Source organism: Tachyglossus aculeatus, chromosome 4 (assembly GCF_015852505.1).
Source record: "Tachyglossus aculeatus isolate mTacAcu1 chromosome 4, mTacAcu1.pri, whole genome shotgun sequence".
Classification (NCBI taxonomy): domain Eukaryota; kingdom Metazoa; phylum Chordata; class Mammalia; order Monotremata; family Tachyglossidae; genus Tachyglossus; species Tachyglossus aculeatus.
The window spans coordinates 1,034,812-1,054,428 of NC_052069.1; the positions used below are offsets into that span (position 1 = coordinate 1,034,812).

A 19,617-nucleotide genomic window follows, 5' to 3' on the forward strand; every position below is an offset into this window, starting at 1 on the left:
TACCCTGTTCTTCACACAGAAAGTGCCCAATAAGTATCGTTGATTGATTGAGAAAGCTCAGCATAATAAACACTTAATAAATGCCATCATTTTCTTTTTTTTTTTTACCCTGTTCTTCACACAGAAAGTGCCCAATATGTACCGTTGATTGATTGAGAAAGCTCAGCATAATAAGCACTTAATAAGTGCCATCATTTTCTTTTTTTTTACCCTGTTCTTCACACAGAAAGTGCCCAGTAAGTACCGTTGATTGATTGAGAAAGCTCAGCATAGTAAGCACGTAATAAATGCAATCATTTTCTTTTTTTTAACTTTTACACTGTTCTTCACCCAGAAAGTGCCCAATAAGTACCTTTGATTGATTGAGAAAGCTCAGCATAGTAAGCACTTAATAAATGCCATCATTTTCTTTTTTTTTACACTGTTCTTCACACAGAAAGTGCCCAATAAGTACCGTTGATTGATTGATTGAGAAAGCTCAGCATAATAAGCACTTAATAAATGCCATCATTTTCTTTTTTTAATTTTTACACTATTCTTCACACAGAAAGTGCCCAATAAGTACTGTTGATTGATTGAGAAAGCTCAGCATAGTAAGCACTTAATAAATGCCATCATTTTCCTTTTCTTTTTTGCACTGTCCTTCACACAGAAAGTGCCCAATAAGTACCGTTGATTGATTGAGAAAGCTCAGCATAGTAAGCACGTAATAAATACAATCATTTTCTTTTTTTTAATTTTTACACTGTTCTTCACACAGAAAGTGCAAAATAAGTACCATTGATTAAGCTCAGCATAGTAAGCACTTAATAAATACCATCATTTTCTTTTTTTTACACTGTTCTTCACACAGAAAGTGCCCAATAAGTACCGTTGATTGATTGAGAAAGCTCTGCATAGTAAGCACTTAATAAATGCCATCGTTTTCTTTTTTTTTTTTACACTGTTCTTCACACAGAAAGTTCCCAATAGGTACCGTTGATTGTTTGAGAAAGCTCAGCATAGTAAGCACTTAATAAATGCCATCATTTTCTTTTTTTTAATTTTTACACTGTTCTTCACAAAGTGCCCAATAAGTACCGTTGATTGATTGAGAAAGCTCAGCATAGTAAGCACTTAATAAGTGCCATCATTTTCTTTTTTTTTTTACACTGTTCTTCACACAGAAAGTGCCCAATAAGTACCGTTGATTGATTGAGAAAGCTCAGCATAGTAAGCACGTAATAAATGCCATCATTTTCTTTTTTTTAATTTTTACACTGTCCTTCACACAGAAAGTGCCCCATAAGTATCGTTGATTGATTGAGAAAGCTCAGGATAGTAAGCACTTAATAAATGCCATCATTTTCTTTTTTAAATTTTTACACTGTTCTTCACAAAGAAAGTGCCCAATAAGTATCATTGATTGATTGAGAAAGCTCAGGATAGTAAGCACTTAATAAATGCCATCATTTTCTTTTTTAAATTTTTACACTGTTCTTCACAAAGAAAGTGCCCAATAAGTATCATTGATTGATTGAGAAAGCTCAGCATAGTAAGCACTTAATAAATGCCATCGTTTTCTTTTTTTTTTTTACATTGTTCTTCATGCAGAAAGTGCCCAATAGGTACGTTGATTGATTGAGAAAGCTCAGCATAGTAAGCACGCAATAAATGCCATCATTTTATTTTTTTCAATTTTTACACTGTTCTTCACACAGAAAGTGCCCAATAAGTACCGTTGATTGATTGAGAAAGCTCAGCATAGTAAGCACTTAATAAGAGCCATCACTTTCTTTTTTTTAATTTTTACACTGTTCTTCACAAAGTGCCCAATAAGTACCGTTGATTGATTGAGAAAGCTCAGCATAGTAAGCACTTAATAAATGCCATCATTTTCTTTTTTTTAATTTTTACACTGTTGTTCACACAGAAAGTGCCCAATAAGTACCATTGATTGATTGAGAAAGCTCAGCATAGTAAGCACGTAATAAATGCCATCATTTTCTTTTTTTAGGTTTTACACTGTTCTTCACACAGAAAGTGCCCAATACGTACCGTTAATTGACAGAGCTCAGCTTAGTAAGCACTTAATAAATGCCATCATTCTTTTTTTTACACTGTTCTTCACACAGAAAGTGCCCAATAAGTACCATTGATTGATTGAGAAAGCTCAGCATAGTAAGCACTTAATAAATGCCATCATTTTCTCTTTTTTAATTTTTACACTGTTCTTCACACAGAAAGTGCAAAATAAGTACCATTGATTGATTGAGAAAGCTCAGCATAGTAAGCACTTAATAAATGCCATCATTTTCCTTTTCTTTTTTACACTGTCCTTCACACAGAAAGCGCCCAGTAAGTACCGTTGATTGATTGAGAAAGCTCAGCATAGAAAGCACTTAATAAATGCCATCATTTTCTTTTTTTTAATTTTTACACTGTTCTTCACACAGAAAGTGCCCAACATATACCGTTGATTAATTGAGAAAGCTCAGCATAGTAAGCACTTAATAAATGCCATCATTTTCTTTTTTTTTTATACTGTTCTTCACACAGAAAGTGCCCAATAAGTATCGTTGATTGATTGAGAAAGCTCAGCATAGTAAGCACTTAATAAATGCCATCATTTTCCTTTTGTTTTTTACACTGTTCTTCACCCAGAAAGTGCCCAATAAGTACCGTTGATTGATTGAGAAAGCTCAGCATAGTAAGCACTTAATTAATGCCATCATTTTCTTTTTTTTTTACACTGTTCTTCACACAGAAAGTGCCCAGTAAGTACCATTGACTGATTGAGAAAGCTCAGCATAGTAACCACTTAATAAATACCATCGTTTTCTTTTTTTTTTTACACTGTTCTTCACACAGAAAGTTCCCAATAGGTACCGTTGATTGATTGAGAAAGCTCAGCATAGTAACCACTTAATAAATACCATCGTTTTCTTTTTTTTTTTACACTGTTCTTCACACAGAAAGTTCCCAATAGGTACCGTTGATTGATTGAGAAAGCTCCGCATAGTAAGCACTTAATAAATGCCATCATTTTCTTTTTTTTTTACACTGTTCTTCACACAGAAAGTGCCCAATAAGTACCATTGATTGATTGAGAAAGCTCAGCATAGTAAGCACTTAATTAATGCCATCATTTTCTTTTTTTTACACTGTTCTTCACCCAGAAAGTGCCCAATAAGTACCGTTGATTGATTGAGAAAGCTCAGCATAGTAAGCACTTAATTAATGCCATCATTTTCTTTTTTTTTTTTACACTGTTCTTCACCCAGAAAATGCCCAATAAGTACCATTGACTGATTGAGAAAGCTCAGCTTTAATTGGGGTGTTCCCCAGGCACGACGGGGTGGTTTTGTTCCCCTTTGTGCGTCACCCTCGCACTTGGATTTGCTGTCTTTATTCACCCCTCCCTCAGCCCCACAACACTTAATAATAATAATAATAATGGCATTTATTAAGCGCTTACTATGTGCAAAGCACTGTTCTAAGCGCTGGGGAGGTTACAAGGGTGATCAGGTTGTCCCACGGGGGGGGCTCACAGTCTTAATCCCCTCTTTACAGATGAGGTAATTGAGGCACAGGGAAGTTAAATGACTTGCCCGAAGTCACCCAGCTGACAATTGGCGGAGCCGGGATTTGAACCCATGACCTCTGACTCCAAAGCCCGGGCTCTTCCCACTGAGCCACGCTGCTGTTCTTACATCCAGAACCGTCATTTATTTCTATTTATGTCGGTCTCCCCCCCTACACCGTAAACTCGTTGTGGGCACGGAATGTAATAATAATAATAATAATAATAATGATGATGATGGTATTTGTTAAGCGCTTCCTATGTGCCGGAGCACTGATCCAAGCCCTGGGATAATAATAATAATAATGATGGTATTTAAGCACTTACTATGTGCCAAGTACTATTCTAAGCGCTGGGGGAGATACAAGATAATCGGGTTGTCCCTCCTGGGGCTCCCAGTCTTCATCCCCATTTTCCAGATGAGGGACCTGAGGCCCAGAGAAGTGAAGTGACTTGCCCCAAGTCACACAGCTGACAAGTGGCAGAGCCAGGATTAGAACCCACGACCTCTGAGTCCCAAGCCCGGGCTCTTGCCACTAAGCCACACTGCTTCTCGGGGGAGATACAAGGTAATCAGGTTGTCCCACGGGGGGCTCACAGTCTTAATCCCCATTTTCCAGATGAGGGACCTGAGGCCCAGAGAATAATAATAATACATATTTACTATTCTATGTATTTTATTTTGTTAATATGTTTTGTTTTTGTTGCCTGTCTCCCCCTTCTAGACTGTGAGCCCGCTGTTGGGTAGGGACCGTCTCTAGATGTTGCCAACTTGGACTTCCCAAGCACTTAGTACAGTGCTGTGCACATAGTAAGTGCTCAATGAATACGATTGATGATGATGATGTTGATGAATAAATACAATTGAATGAATGAATGAATGAACAGACTGAGCCCCCTCCTTCCTCTCCCCCTCCTCCCTCTCCCCATCCCCCCAACCTTACCTCCTTCCCCTCCCCACAGCACCTGTATATATGTTTGTACGGATTTATTACTCTATATATTTATTTTACTTGTACATATTTACTATTCTGTTTATTTTATTTTGTTACTATGTTCTGTTTTGTTGTCTGTCTCCCCCTTCTAGACTGTGAGCCCGCTGTTGGGTAGGGACAGTCTCTATATGTTGCCAACTGGGACTTCCCAAGCCCTTAGTCCCGTGCTCTGCACACAGTAAGCGCTCAATAAATACGATTGAATGAATGAATGAAATATCACAATTATTATTGTTATTATTACTAAGCACCGCAGAATTTTTCGGGTGGTTTTGAACAACGGCACACGGGTGGGTGCTCTTTGTGTTTTCATGAAGTTAACGATAATTATGGTATTTGTTAAGTGCTTACTGAGTGCCAAGTACCGTACTAAGTGCTGGGGTGGATATAAGTAAACCGAGTTGCATTATTATTATTATTACCTGCGTGGCTCAGTGGAAAGAGCCCGGTCTTTGGAGTCAGACGTCGTGGGTTCAAATCCCAGCTCCGCCACTTGTCAGCTGTGTGACTTTGGGCAAGTCACTTCACTTCTCTGGGCCTCAGTGACCTCATCTGGAAAATGGGGATGAAGACTGGGAGCCCCCCCGTGGGACAACCTGATCACCTTGTAACCTCCCCAGCGCTTAGAACAGTGCCATCATCATCATCATCAATGTGATGATGCAGCGTGGGAAGCAGCGTGGCTCAGTGGAAAGAGCCTGGGCTTTGGCGTCAGAGGTCATGGGTTCGAATGCTGGCTCTGCCAACTGTCCGCTGTGTGACTTTGGGCAAGTCACTTCACTTCTCTGTGCCTCAGTTACCTCATCTGTAAAATGGGGATGAAGACTCTGAGCCCCCCGTGGGACAACCTGATCACCTTGTAATCTCTCCAGTGTTTAGAACAGTGCTTTGCACATAGTAAGCGCTTAATGCCATTATTATTATTATCACCTTGTAACTTCCCCAGCGCTTAGAACAGTGCTTTGCACATAGTAAGCGCTTAATAAATACTATCATTAATTGATTAATTAATCATCCTCAGAGGCTCACGACCCGGGCCCCCTCTTTCCGATCCTTCCTGCTTTTTAAATAGCCCACTGTGCTCATTACCGTGTCTGCCAGAGGAAAGGGAAGAAGGAAAACACAAATTAATCCATTTTGCCACTCGAGCAGCCCTGGTTTTAGACTTCTCCCCCTTCTAGACTGTGAGCCCACTGTTGGGTAGGGGCCGTCTCTATATGTTGCCAACTTGGACTTCCCAAGCGCTTAGTACAGTGCTCTGCACACAGTAAGCGCTCAATAAATACGATTGAATGAATTGAATGAGTGGTTTTGAAAACGGTTGTCAAAACAGGGCACCGGGCCGGGGATGAGCGGGGCCGGGGCTGCAGTTCAGTTTCCCAGGCCACAGTGGCTGTTGTAGACGCCCCCAGTGCGGGAGGGCTGGGAAGAGGAAGAAAGGGAAAGAGGATGGGTGAAGGCCAAGGGGAGCTTTTCCAGCCCCGGGGGATAGGCTGGTCCCTAATAATAATAGCTGTGGTATTTGATAATAATAATAATAATAATAATAATAATAATTGTGGTATTTGTTAAGCACTTTACTATGTGCTAAGCACTGTTCTAAGCGCTGGGGGAGATACAGGGTAATCAGGTTGTCCCACTTGGGGCTCACAGTCTTAATCCCCGTTTTCCAGATGAGGGAACCGAGGCACCGAGAAGTGAAGTGACTCGCCCAAAGTCACGCAGCTGATAAGCGGCGGAAGCGGGATTAGACCCCATGACCTCAGACTCATTCATTCATTCCTTCGATCATATTTATTGAGCGCTTACTGTGTGCAGAGCACTGGACTAAGCGCTCGGGAAGTCCAAGTTGGCAACATATGGAGACGGTCCCTACCCAACGGTGGGAATGCTCTGGGGCGGGGAAGTGGGTAGAGCAGAGGATGGGAGTCGGGATAATGGGGCCGGGAGGAGGAGGAAAAGGGGGGCTGAGTGTGGGAAGGCCTCCTGGAGGAGGTGAGCTCTCAGTAGGGCTTTTAAGGGAGGAAGAGAGCGAGCTTGGCGGATGTGCGGAGGGAGGCCAATTCCGGGACAGGGGGAGGATGTGGGCTGGGGGGCGACGGCGGGACGGTAGGGACCGTCTCTATATGTTGCCAACTTGTACTTCCCAAGCGCTTAGTCCAGTGCTCTGCACACAGTAAGCGCTCAATAAATACGATTAAATGAATGAATGGGGGGCGGATCCCGATTTATTAGACAATCGAAACACCTCTCCCTAATCCTCCAAAACCTCCGATGGGCGCTTCAGGAATCTCCAAACCTTCCAGTGGTTTCCCGTCCCCCTCCACATTCAACAAGACTGTGAGCCGGTTGTTGGGGAGGGATTGTCTCTGTCTGTTGCCGAATTGTACTTTCCCAGCGCTTAGTACAGCGCCCTGCACACAGTAAGCGTTCAATAAATACGATTGAATGAATGAATGAACTTAACCTCCCTGGGCCTCGGTCTTCCCATCCTTATGTATAGATCTCTAATTCTTGTCATTTATTTTGATAGTATTGACGCCCGTCTACTTGTTTTATTTTGTCGTCTGTCTCCTCCTTCTAGACTGTGAGCCCGTTGTTGGGGAGGGATTGTCTCTGTTGCCGAATTGTTCTTTCCAAGCGCTTAGTACAGCGCCCTGCACACAGTAAGCGCTCAATAAATACGATTGAATGAATGAATGAACTTAACCTCCCTGGGCCTCGGTCTCCCTGTTATTATGTAGATATCTCTAATTCTTTTCATTTATTTTGATAGTATTGATGCCTGACTACTTGTTTTATTTTGTTGTCTGTCTCCTCCTTCTAGACAGTGAGCCCGTTGTTGGGGAGGGATTGTCTCTGTCTATTGCCGAATTGTACTTTCCAAGCGCTTAGTACAGCGCCCTGCACACAGTAAGCGCTCAATAAATACGATTGAATGAATGAATGAACTTAACCTCCCTGGGCCTCGGTCTCCCCATCATTATGTGTATATCTCTAATTCTATTCATTTATTTTGATAGTATTGATGCCCGTCTACTTGTTTTATTTTGTCGTCTGTCTCCTCCTTCTAGACTGTGAGCCCGTTGTTGGGGAGGGATTGTCTCTGTTGCCGAATTGTACTTTCCAAGCGCTTAGTACGGCGCCCTGCACACAGTAAGCGCTCAATAAATACGATTGAATGAATGAATGAACAGAAACTCCTCACCGTCAGCTTTAAAACACTCGATCAGCACTCTCCTCCACACTTATCCTACTGCTTACTCTCCACTCTCCCCACTGTGTAACTTTGGGCAAGTCACTTAACTTCTCTGTGCCTCAGTTGCCTCATCTGTAAAATGGGGATTAAGGCTGTGAGCCCCATGTGGGACAACCTGATCACCTTGTACCCCCCAGGTACACCCCTCCTGTCCCAAAACAGCCGTTAGTCACCTCAGCTGTCCGAAAACCGTTCGGAGAGCGCGGGAGGTAGACTGTATTCTCACTGTGGGCAGGGAATGTGTCTGTTATATTGTTGTATTGGACTCTCCCGAGTGCTTAGTAGTAATAATAATAATTTTGGTATTTTTTAAGCGCTTACTATGTGCCAAGCACCGCTTCCCAAGAGCTTAGTACAGTGCTCTGCACACAGTAATAATAATAATAATAATGTTGGTATTTGCTAAGCGCTTACTGTGTGCCAAGCCCTGTTCTAAGCACTGGGGTGGATACAAGGTAATCAGGTTGTCCCACGTGGGGCTCACAGTCTTCATCCCCATTTTACAGATGAGGGAACTGAAGCCCAGAGAAGTTAAGTGACTTGCCCAATGTCACACAGCTAAGTGGCAGAGTCAGGATTTGAACCCACGACTTCTGACTCCAAAGCCCGTGCTCTTTCCACTGAGCCATGCTGCTTCCCTAACAGTAAGCGCTCAATAAATACAATTGAATGAATAATAATAATGATGGCATTTGTTAAGCGCTTACTATGTGCAAAGCACTGTTCTAAGCGCTGGGGAGGATACAAGGCAAGCGGGTTGTCCCGCATGGGGCTCACAGTCTTCATCCCCATTTTACAGAAGAGCTAACTGAGGCCCAGAGAATTTTAGTGACTTGCCCAAGGTCACACAGCAGACATGTGGCAGAGTGGGGATTCGAACCCATGACCTCTGACTCCCAATCCCGCGCTCTTTCCACTGAGCCACACTGCTTCTCTAATGAATGATTGGGGGAGATTCAAGGTGATCAGGTTGTCTCACATGGAGCTTACAGTCTTCATCCCCATTTTCCAGGTGAGGAAACTGAGGCCCAGAGAAGTTAAGTGACTGGCCCAAAGTCACACAGCTGACAAGCGGTGGAGCGGGGATTAGAACCCACGACCTCTGACTCCCAAGCCCGGGCTCTTTCCACTGAGCCATGCTGCTTCTCTAGTAGTAGTAGTAGTAGTAGTAGTAGTAGTAGTAACAATAATAATAATAATAATAATGGTAGTTATTAAGCTCTTACTATGTGCAAAGCACTGTTTTAAGCGCTGGGGAGGTTACAAGGTGATCAGGTTGTCCCACGGGGGGCTCAGTTTTAATCCCCATTTTCCAGATGAGGGAACTGAGGCCTAGAGAGGTTATGTGACTCGTCCAAAGTCACACAGCTGACAAGCGGCGGAGCGGGGATTAGAACCCACGACCTCTGACTCCTAAGCCCGGACTCTTTCCACTGAGGCATGCTGCTTCTCTAGTAATAATAATAAAATAATAATAATAATAATGGTGTTTATTAAGCTCTTACTATGTGCAAAGCACTGTTTTAAGTGCTGGGGAGGTTACAAGGTGATCAGGTTGTCCCACGGGGGGCTCGCAGTTTTAATCCCCATTTTCCAAATGAGGGAACTGAGGCCTAGAGAAGTTACGTGACTTGCCCAAAGTCACACAGCTGACAAGTGGCAGAGCCGGGATTCGAACCCACAACCTCTGACTCCAGAGCCCGGGCTCTTTCCACTGAGCCACGCTGCTTCCTCAGTCCAGCACTCGGCACTCAGAAAGCGCTCAATAAATCCGTTTGACTGACTGGAAAGTGCCACCCGGATGATGAGGCGTGGTGAAACCCTTCAGGAAGGGTTTGGGGCCGCGAGACTTACGGGCCACGTCAATCAGTGGTATCCTTTAAGTCCTTACTGTGTGCAGAGCAATCAATCAATCAATCAATCGTATTTATTGAGCGCTTACTGTGTGCAGAGCACTGGACTAAGCGCTTGGGAAGTCCAAGTTGGCAACATCTAGAGACGGTCCCTACCCAACAGCGGGCTCACAGTCTAAAAGGGGGAGACAGAGAACAAAACCAAACATACTAACAAAATAAAATAAATAGAATAGATATGTACAAGTAAAATAAATAAATAGAGTAATAAATATGTACAAACATATATACAGTACTGTACTAAGCGCTTGGGAGAGGACAATACAGCTGAGTTGGTCTATAGCTCTTCGGGATACTGGATGTGGCTGGCGATGGAGGCTCTCACCGAATGCTGAGAAGCCACAGCGTGGCTCACTGGAAAGAGCCCGGGCTTTGGAGTCAGAGGTCATGGGTTCAAATCCTGGCTCTGCCACTTGTCAGCTGTGTGACTTGGGGCAAGTCACTTCACTTCTCTGGGCCTCAGTTCCCTCATCTGTAAAATGGGGATGAAGACTGTGAGCCCCCCCGCGGGACAACCTGATCACCTTGTAACCTCCCCAGCGCTTAGAACAGTGCCTTGCACGTAGTAAGCGCTTAATAGTGGCCGAGAAGCAGCGTGGCTCAATGGAAAAGAGCCCGAGGTTTGGAGTCAGAGGTCATGGTTTCAAATCCTGGCTCTGCCAACTGTCAGCTGGGTGACTTTGGGCAAGTCACTTCACTTCTCTGGGCCTCAGTTCCCTCATCTGGAAAATGGGGATTGACTGTGAGCCCCCCGTGGGACAACCTGATCACCTTGTATTCATTCATTCATTCAGTCGTATTTATTGAGCGCTTACTGTGTGCAGAGCACTGTACTAAGCGCTTGGGAAGTCCAAGTTGGCAACATATAGAGACGGTACCTACCCGACAGTGGGCTTACAGTCTAGAACTTAGAACAGTGCTTTGCCAATGGTAAGTGCTTAATAAATGCCATTATTACTACTACTACTACTACTAATAATCATAATAAACATTATTATTATTATTATTATTATTATAAGCCCCTTGCCCACCCTGCCCTCCACCCGCTTGAGCTGGAGAGTGGGGTAGGGAGGTGTTGAGATGGTGCTCCCGTGCTCTGGACTCTGCTGATGGGGCGAAACTAACGGTGACAATAATAATCACAGTATTTAAGCACCTACTCTTTGCCGAACACCGTAATAATAATAATAATAATAATGATAATGGTATTCGTTAAGTGCTTTCTATGTGCAAAGCACTGTTCTAAGCACTGGGAGGGAATACAGTGATGGCATTTATTAAGCACTTACTATGTGCAAAGCACTTCTAATAATAATAATAATTATAATATTGATGGTATTTGTTAAGCGCTTACTATGTGCAAAGCACTGTTCCAAGCGCTGGGGAGGTTACAAGGTGATCACAGTTTTGATCCCCGTTTTCCAGATGAGGGAACTGAGGCCCAGAGAAGTGAAGTGACTTGCCCAAAGTCACACAGCTGACAAGTGGCGGAGCCGGGATTAATCAGGTTGTCCCAGGTGGGGCTCACAATCTCAATCCCCATTTTACAGATGAGGGAACTGAGGCACAGAGAAGTGAAGTGACTTGCCCAAAGTCACACAGCTGACAAGTGTGTGATTTATCAGTGTGTGACTTCTAGACTGTGAGCCCGCTGTTGGGTAGGGACTGTCTCTCTTTGTTGCCAACTTGTACTTCCCAAGCGCTAAGTACAGTGCTCTGCACACAGTAAGCGCTCAATAAATGCGATTGAATGAATGAATGAAAAAGTGGCAGAGCCAGGATTCGAACCCATGACCGTACTAAGCGCTCGGGTAGATGCAAGATATATTACTGTATCTATTTTACTTGTACATATTTACTATTCTATTTATTTTGTTAACGATGTGCATCTAGCTTTACTTCTATTTATTCTGATGACTTGACACCTGGCCACATGTTTTGTTTTGTTGTCTGTCTCCCCCTTCTAGACTGTGAGCCCGTTGTTGGGGAGGGACCGTCTCTATATGTTGCCAACTTGTACTTCCCAAGCGCTAAGTACAGTGCTCTGCACACAGTAAGCGCTCAATAAATGCGATTGAATGAATGAATGAGCCTCAGTTCTCTCGTCTGTAATGTGTATTCTATTTATTTTATTTGGTTTATATGTTTTGTTTTGTTCTCTGTCTCCCCCTTCTAGACTGTGAGCCCACTGATGGGTAGGGACCATCTCTATATGTTGCCAACTTGTACTTCCCAAGCGCTTAGTACAGTGCTCTGCACACAGTAAGCGCTCAATAAATGATTGAATGAATGAATGAATGAATAGGCCTCAGTTCTCTCATCTGTAATGTGTGTACTATTTATTTTATTTGGTTTATATGTTTTGTTTTGTTGTCTGTCTCCCGCTTCTAGACTGTGAGCCCGCTGATTGTCTCTATATGTTGCCAACTTGGACTTCCCAAGCATTTAGTACAGTGCTCAGCACACAGTCAGCGCCCAATAAATACGATTGAATCAGTGAATGAAAGAATCTGTAAAATGGGGATTGAGACTGTGAGCCCAATGTGGGGCAGGGACTGTGTCCAACCCGATTTGCTTGTATCCACCCCCAGCGCTTAGTATAGTGCCCGGCACCTAGTAAGCCCTTAACAAATTCCATACAAAAAACCCAAAAAACAAAAACCCAGAAACTGAACCAGGAAGACGTTTGTTTTTGCTGTGGTTGGTGTAATCTGCCAATTGTCAGCTGTGTGACTTTGGGCAAGTCACATAACTTCTCTGTGCCTCAGTTCCCTCATCTGCAAAATGAGGATTAAGACCGTGAGCCCTCTTTGGGACAACCTGAGCACCTTGTAATCTCCCCAGCACTTAGAACAGTGCTTTGCACATAGTAAGCGCTTAATAAATGCTATTATTATTATTATTATTATTATTATTATTAATTGCTCTCACGCTTGCTCGCTCCCTTGCCTTGCTCCATTGTGTGTGTTGTCTCTCTTTGTCTTGTTCAGACCCTTGTGCTGTCTTGCTCACTCTCTCACTCTCCCCTTCTGTCTCTTTTCCCCCCCCATTCCCCCCTGCCCTTCCCGTTTAACTTCTATGACTCGGCTCCTGGCATACCAGCATCTCAAAACTTTCATTTAATATACCTTAACTGAATGGAAAGGTGGCCAGGCCTCTATCCTTTGGTAATAATAATAATAATAATAACAGGAGCATCTCAAAACTTTCATTTAATATACCTTAACCGAATGGAAAGGTGGCCAGGCCTCTATCCTTTGGTAATAATAATAATAATAATAATAACAGGAGCATCTCAAAACTTTCATTTAATATACTTTAACTGAATGGAAAGGTGGCCAGGCCTCTATCCTTTGGTAATAATAATAATAATAACAGGAGCATCTCAAAACTTTCATTTAATATACTTTGACCGAATGGTAAGGTGGCCAGGCCTCTATCCTTTGGTAATAATAATAATAATAACAGGAGCATCTCAAAACTTTCATTCAATATACTTTGACCGAATGGTAAGGTGGCCAGGCCTCTATCCTTTGGTAATAATAATAATAATAATCATAATAATCATCATTATTATTACGATCTCCTCCAAGAGGGCTTCCCTGTTTGAGCCCTATTATAATCAAACTTATTTATTTATTAATAATAACAATAATCATGGCATTCATTGAGCATTTACCATGTGCAAAGCACTGTTCTAAGCGCCGTAGAGGTTACAAGGTGAACAGGTTGTCCCACGTGGGGTCACAGTCTTAATCCCCATTTTTCAGATGAGGGAACTGAGGCACAGAGAAGTCAAAAGGACTTGCCCAAAGTCACACAGCTGACAGGTGGCGGAGCTGGGATTTGAACCCATGACCTCTGACTCCAAAGCCCAGGCTCTTTCCACTGAGCCACGCTTTTTCTCTAAAATAATAATAATATAATAATAATGGCATTTATTAAGCGCGTACTATGTGCAAAGCACTGTTCTAAGCGCTGGGGAGGTTACAAGGTGATCAGGTTGTCCCATGTGGGGCTCATAGTCTTCATCATCAATCGTATTTATTGAGCGCTTACTATGTGCAGAGCACTGTCTGCATCTCCATTTTACAGATGAGGGAACTGAGGCCCAGAGAAGTGAAGTGACCTGCCCCAAGCTGACAGTTGGCGGAGCCGGGATTTGAACCCATGACCTCTGACTCCAAAGGCGGGGCTCTTTTCCACCGAGCCACGCTGTTCCTCTGCATATTTTCGTATTTAGTGTGGGAAAAACTCACCTGTGTTTGTGAATGGATAAAGGTCTCCTTCGTTGGCCTTTTTCCCAAACCAGGGCGATTGGAAGTGTGTCTGGTAATATGATGTAATCAATCAATCAATCGTATTTATTGAGCGCTTACTGTGTGCAGAGCACTGTACTAAGCGCTTGGGAAGTACAAGTTGGCAACATATAGAGACAGTCGCTACCCAACAGTGGGCTCACAGTCTAAAAGGACTTTTCCAATAGCTGACAGAGCTGAAAGGGAAGAAATGCAACTGAGTACTTATTTATTTTAAGTACTTTCCTTCCCTTCCCTTCCCCACAGCACCTGTAGATATGTATATATGTTTGTACATATTTATTACTCTATTTATTTATTTATTTTACTTGTACATATCTATTCTATTTATTTTATTTTGTTGGTATGTTTGGTTTTGTTCTCCGTCTCCCCCTTTTAGACTGTGAGCCCACTGTTGGGTAGGGACCGTCTCTATGTGTTGCCAACTTGGACTTCCCAAGCGCTTAGTACAGTGCTCTGCACACGGTAAGCGCTCAATAAATACGATTGAATGAATGAATGAACTTAACCTCCCTGGGCCTCAGTCTCCCCACCAGTATGTATAGATCTCTAATTCTTATCATTTATTTTGATAGTATTGACGCCCGTCTACTACTTGTTTTATTTTGTTGTCTGTCTCCTCCTTCTAGACTGTGAGCCCGTTGTTGGGGAGGGATTGTCTCTGTTGCCAAATTGTACTTTCCGAGCGCTTAGTACAGCGCCCTGCACACAGTAAGCGCTCAATAAATACGATTGAATGAATGAATGAACTTAACCTCCCTGGGCCTCAGTCTCCCCACCATTATGTATATATCTCTAATTCTTGTCATTTATTTTGATAGTATTGACACCCGTCTACTTGTTTTATTTTGTTGTCTGTCCCCTCCTTCTAGACTGTGAGCCTGCTGTTGGGTAGGAATTGTCTCTGTTGCCGAATTGTACTTTCCGAGCGCTTAGTACAGTGCCCTGCACACAGTAAGTGCTCAGTAAATATGATTGAATGAATGAATGAATGTTTCTGAAGTGGGAGGGAGTTCCAGGAGGGAACAAGAGGCCAGACGATGTTGAGAGAGGTGAGAATGAGGCCTAGGCGTCGATTTACTCTATTTATTTTATTTGTACATATTTATTCTATTTATTTTATTTTGTTATGTTTTGTTTTGATCTCCGTCTCCCCCTTCTAGACTGTGAGCCCATTGTTGGATAGGGACCGTCTCTCTATGTTGCCGACTTCCCAAGCGCTTAGTACAGTGCTCTGCACACAGTAAGTGCTCAATAAATGCGATTGAATGAATGAATTTTGCCGTACAAGAATGAATTTTGAGGCCCAGGAGTGTATTTTGAGGCCCAGGAGTGGATTGAGGAGACTAGGTAGATAATAATAATAATAATAATAATAATAATAATAATAATAATAATAATAGCATTTATTAAGCACTTACTATGTGCAAAGCACTGTTTTAAGCGCTGGGGAGGTTACAAGGTGATCAGGTTGTCCCACGGGGGGCTCACAGGTAGATGTGGGTAAGCCAGAGGGGCCCCCACTTCATACAGCCTGGAGGAGATGTGATTTCAGAGATGTTTTGAAGATGGGGAGAGTGGTGGTTTGATGTTTCTAAAGTGGGAGGGAGTTCCAGGAGGGAACAAGAGACCGGACGATGTTGAGAGAGATGAGAATGAGGTCTAGGCGTGGATTTTGCAGTACAAGAATGAAATTTTGAGGCCCAGGAGTGTATTTTGAGGCCCAGGAGTGGATTGAGGAGACTAGGTAGATAATAATAATAATAATGGCATTTATTAAGTGCTTACTATGTGCAAAGCAGTGTTCTAAGCGCTGGGGAGGTTACAAGATGATCAGGTTGTCCCACGGGGGGGGCTCACAGGTAGATGTGGGTAAGCCAAAGGGGCCCCCACTTCATATAGCCTGGAGGAGATGTGGTTTCAGAGATGTTTTGAAGATGGGGAGAGCGGTGGTTTGATGTTTCTGAAGTGGAAGGGAGTTTCAGGAGGGAACAAGAGACCGGACGATGTTGAGAGAGATGAGAATGAGGCCTAGGCATGGATTTTGCCATAGAAGAATGAAATTTTGAGGCCCAGGAGTGTATTTTGAGGCCCAGGAGTGGATTGAGGAGACTAGGTAGATAATAATAATAATAATGATGGCATTTATTAAGCGCTTACTACATGCAAAGCAGTGTTCTAAGCGCTGGGGAGGTTACAAGATGATCAGGTTGTCCCACGGGGGGCTCACAGGTAGATGTGGGTAAGCCAAAGGGGCCCCCACTTCATAAAGACTGGAGGAGATGCGATTTCAGAGATGTTTTGAAGATGGGGAGAGCGGTGGTTTAATAATAATATAATAATAATAATGATGGTATTTGTTAAGCGCTTACTATGTGCAAAGCACTGTTCTAAGCGCTGGGAGGATACAAGGTGATTAGGTTGTCCCACGTGGGGCTTACAGTCATCATCCCCATTTTACAGATGAGGTAACTGAGGCTCCGAGAAGTTAAGTGACTTGCCCAAGGTCACACAGCAGACATGCGGCGGAGGCGGGATTCGAACCCATGACCTCTGACTCCAAAGCCCGTGCTCTTTCCACTGAGCCACGCTGCTTCTCTATGTTTCTATGATGTTTCTGAAGTGGAAGGGAGTTCCAGGAGGGACCAAGAGGCCAGGCGATTTTGAGAGAGATGAGAATGAGGCCTAGGCATGGATTTTGCCGTAGAAGAATGAAATTTTGAGGCCCAGGAGTGTATTTTGAGGCCCAGGAGTGCATTTTGAGGCCCAGGAGTGGATTGAGGAGACTAGGTAGATAATAATAATAATAATGGCATTTATTAAGCTCTTACTACGTGCAAAGCAGTGTTCTAAGCGCTGGGGAGGTTACAAGATCATCATCATCATCATCAGTGGTATTTATTGAGCTCTTACTATGTGCAGAGCACTGTACTAAGCGCTTGGGAAGTACAAATTGGCAACATCTAGAGACAGTCCCTACCCAACAGTGGGCTCACAGTCTAAAAGGGAGAGACAGAGAACAAGAGAGATGAGAATGAGGCCTAGGCGTGGATTTTGCCGTACAAGAATGAAATTTTGAGGCCCAGGAATGTATTTTGAGGCCCAGGAGTGGATCGAGGAGACTAGGTAGATAATAATAATAATAATAATAATAATAATAATAATAATAGCATTTATTAAGCACTTACCATGTGCAAAGGACTGTTCTAAGCACAGGGGAGGTTACAAGGTGATCAGGTTGTCCCACGGGGGGCTCACAGGTAGATGTGGGTAAGCCAATTGTTCCAACTCCAGTATAGATGCTAGGGGAGCACATATTTATGAGCAGCTGTATCCTCCTGGGGTCTGCGTTATTATCATTTTTTTTTTTGAGGGGTTTGGTCTGGACAAGACTCCAGCTCACGTAAATCTCTTAAATGTCGGGCTTCAGTTTGTCACAGTCTTATAATCAGAAAGTCTTTGGCTGAGAAAGCCTACTCTGTTCAATTGAAGCCTGAGATTCATACCGAGGGACCGATCTTTGTTCTGTCACCGTTTTACAGATGAGGTAACCGAGGCCCAGAGAGGTGAAGTGAATTGCCCAAGGTCACCCAGCGGACGGGTGGCAGAGCCGGGATTGGTACCCACGTCCTCTGATTCCCAGGCCCGGGCTCTTTCCCCTAGACCAGGCTGCTTCCCTCTTTCAGTAGAGAAGCCGCGTGGCTCAGTGGAAAAGAGCCCGGGCTTTGGAGTCAGAGGTCATGGGTTCAAATCCCGGCTCCGCCAATTATCAGCTGTGTGACTGTGGGCAAGTCACTCTCCAAAGCACTGAGAACAGCGCTCTGCACACAGAAAACGCTCAATAAAAAATGACCGACTGAACAAATACCTTTTTTTTTTTAAGAAAACTACTGAACCCTGAGAGGTTATTTAAGGGGAGTTATCATTACAAGGAATGTTGGAATCGGTGACTTTTTTGGGGGGTGGGGGAGGGAGAGAGCGGGCAGCATCGCTTTCTTCATTCTTATCCCAACTGCAAGTCGTGCTTCAATCAATCAATTGTATTTATTGAGCGCTTACTGTGTGCAGAGCACTGTACTAAGCGCTTGGGAAGTCCAAGTTGGCAACATATAGAGACAGTCCCTACCCAACAGTGGGCTCACAGTCTCAAAGGGGGAGACAGAGAACAAAACCAAACATACTAACAAAATAAAATAAATAGAATAGATAGGTACAAGTAAAATAAATAAATAGAGTAATAAATTTGTACAAACATATATACATATATACAGGTGCTGCAGGTATGGACAGATTTATTACTCTATTTTACTTGTACATATTTAATATTCTATTTATTTTATTTTGTTAATATGTTTTGTTTTGTCGTCTGTCTCCCCCTTCTAGACTGTGAGCCCGTTGTTGGGTAGGGACCGTCTTTCTATGTTGCCGACTTGTACTTCCCAAGTGCTTAGTCCAGTGCTCTGCACACAGTAAGCGCTCAATAAAAGCAGTAGAGAAGCAGTGTGGTTCAGTGGAAAGAGCCTGGGCTCTGGAGTCAGAGGTCATGGGTTCAAATTCCGGCTCCTTCAACTGTCAGCTGTGTGACTGGGCAAGTCACTTAACTTCTCTGGGCCTCAGTTCCCTCATCTGTAAAATGGGGATGAAGACTGTGAATGCCCCGTGGGACAACCCGAGCACCTTGTAACGTCACCAGCACTTAGAACGGTGCTTTGCACATAGTAAGCGCTTACTAAATGCCATTATTATTATTAATAAATACAATTGAATGAATGAATGAATGTTCTGTTTGTTCTTGATGGAGAAGCAGCGTGGCTCAGTGGAAAGAGCCCAGGCTTTGGGCTCAGAGGTCATGGGTTCAAATGCCGGCTCCGCCAGTTGTCAGCTGTGTGACTTCGGGCAAGTCACTTCCCTTTTCTAGGCCTCAGGTCCCTCATCTGTAAAACGGGGATTAAGATTGTGAGCCCCCCGTGGGACAACCTGATCACCTTCTAACCTCTCCAGCGTTTAGACTGTGAGCCCACTGTTGGGTAGCGACCGTCTCTATATCATCATCATCAATCGTATTTATTGAGCGCTTACTATGTGCAGGGCACTGGACTAAGCGCTTGGGAAGTACAAACTGGCAACATATAGAGCCGGTCCCTACCCAACAGTCCCTACTCTATATGTTGCCAACGTGTACTTCCCAAGTGCTTAGTCCAGTGCTCTGCACACAGTAAGCGCTCAATAAATACGATTGATGATGATGATGCTTTGCACATTGTGCTTAATAAATACATCATCGTTATTATTATTATTATTATTATCTTTGAATCCTGGCCCCCAACTCCAGCAAAGAAATGGGAAGTTACGGTAAATTTGAATCCTGCCTGCAGTCATTTTATAAAATGGTCAGCCAGCCTCGTAACTATCTGAGGTTCCCCGGAGTTGTTCAATCCGGTGGCCGGAGTTGTAGTTTGCAAATCTCGGGAAAATTCTCCGATGTTTTAGTCCAGGTAGGGAAAACGATTTTCCGTAAGAGATGCCGTCAGAGTATTGGTTCAGAGAAGGCTTATATAGTTTCTTTTTA

General features: G+C 43.4%; 1 protein-coding gene across 2 annotated transcripts in view; it reads left to right on the forward strand.

Moving 5' to 3' along the window:
- The window catches only part of FAM193A (family with sequence similarity 193 member A), a 252,759-nt gene that overhangs the window by 66,275 nt on the left and 166,867 nt on the right, over positions 1 to 19,617 (forward strand). The gene's annotated exons all lie outside the window — the stretch shown is intronic.